Genomic DNA, 2,089 nt, shown 5'->3' on the forward strand with positions numbered 1-2,089 from the left:
AAAAAATACGCAGGTTGAAAAAAAAAATCGACTGAAACGGATATCCGAAGCCCGAGTTATGGCCGTTTGAAATTTCCTAAATTCACGGCTACCTTCAATCTTTAAGAATTTTTTCAAATGATCGTAACTTCCGACTCGAACGTCCTTTCGACGATATTTTTTTTTTGATTCCTCTTATTTTTGCGAGATTTATTTGAAAAACTCATCCCCTTTCATTGAATTTCCTTTTTACTTTATCATCGTATTTCAATGAGTAAAGGCGTTTTTTGAAAAATCCGTTCGCTCAAACCGTTCTACGACGGGTTGGTTACGTAGATATTGAAAAAATACGCAGGTTCAAAAAAAAAATCGCTCGAAAAGGACACCTGGAGCCCGAGTTATGGCCGTTTGAAGTTTTCCTTTTTCCCGGCTACCTTCAACCCTTAAGATGCTGAATTTTCGAATGATCGTAACTTTCGACTCGAACGTCCTCTCGACGCGATTTTTTTTTTGATTCCCCGTATTTTTTCGAGATCTATTCGAAAAGTTTATTCGCTTAAATTTTTTCGTCGCAATTCTACCCGTATAAGAATGAGGTAAACGCGTTTTCTGAAAAATCGGCTCGCTCAAACCGCCTCATGACATTTCGAACGCGTAGATATCGAAAAAATACGCTGGTTCAAAAAAAAATCGTCTGAAACGGACTTCCGAAGCCCGAGTTATGGCTGTTTGATTTTCCATTTTATTTTCTCATCTTATTTCTACTCAACCTAAGAATGAGCAAAAAGGCGTTTTCTGAAAAATCGGCTCGCTCAAACCGCCTCATGACATTTCGAACGCGTAGATATCGAAAAAATACGCAGGTTCAAAAAAAAATCGCCTGAAACGGGCATCCGAAGCGCGAGTTATGGCCGTTTGAAGTTTCCCAACTTCCCGGCTACCTTCAATCTTTAAGAATTTTTTCAAATGATCGTAACTTCCGACTCGAACGTCCTTTCGACGATATTTTTTTTTTGATTCCTCTTATTTTTGCGAGATCTATTTGAAAAACTCATCCCCCCTCATTGAATTTCCTTTTTACTTTTTCGTCATATTTCAATGAGTAAAAGGCGTTTCTCGAAAAAGCGGCTCGCTCGAACCGCCTTACGACTGTTCGGTTGCGTAGATATCGAAAAAATACGCAGGTTCAAAAAAAAAATCTTCGAAAAAGACACCCGGAGCCCAATTTATGGCCGTTTGAAATTTCCCTTTTTCCCGGCTACCTTCAACCCTTAAGATGCTGAATTTTCGAATGATCGTAACTTTCGATTCGAACGTCCTTTCGACGCGATTTTTTTTGATTCCCCGTATTTTTTCGAGATATATTCGAAAAGTTCATTCGCTTCAATTGAATTTCGCTTTAATTTTTTCGTCGCATTTCTACCCGTTTAAGAATGAGCAAAACGCGTTTTCTGAAAAATCAGCTCGCTCAAACCGCCTCACGACATTTAGATATCGAAAATATACGCGGGTTGAAAAAAAAAATCGTCTGAAACGGACGGCCCAAGCCGGAGTTATGGCCGTTTAAATTTCCTTTTTATTTTCTCATTTTATTTCTACTCAACCTAAGAATGAGCAAAAGTCGTTTTTTGAAAAATAGGCTCGTTCAAACCGCCTTATGGCAGTTTGGTTGCGTAGGTATCGAAAAAATACACAGGTTAAAAAAAAAAATCGCCTGAAACGGGCACCCGAAGCCCGAGTTATGGCCGTTTTAAATTTTCCTTTTTCCCGGCTACCTTCAATCTTTAAGAATTTTTTCAAATGATCGTAACTTCCGACTCGAACGTCCTTTCGACGTGATTTTTTTTTTGATTCCCCGTATTTTTTTCGAGATATATTCGAAAAGTTCATTCGCTTCAATTGAATTTCGCTTTAATTTTTTCGTCGCATTTCTACCCGTTTAAGAATGAGCAAAACGCGTTTTCTGAAAAAATCAGCTCGCTCAAACCGCTCTACGACGGTTTGGTTGGTTAAATATCGAAAAAATACGCAAGTTCAAAAAAAAAATCGCTCGAAAAGGACACCCGGAGCCTGAGTTATGGCCGTTTGAAGTTTCCCTTTTTCCCGGCTA

This window comes from Solanum tuberosum, unplaced genomic scaffold (assembly GCF_000226075.1).
Source record: "Solanum tuberosum cultivar DM 1-3 516 R44 unplaced genomic scaffold, SolTub_3.0 scf00488, whole genome shotgun sequence".
Classification (NCBI taxonomy): domain Eukaryota; kingdom Viridiplantae; phylum Streptophyta; class Magnoliopsida; order Solanales; family Solanaceae; genus Solanum; species Solanum tuberosum.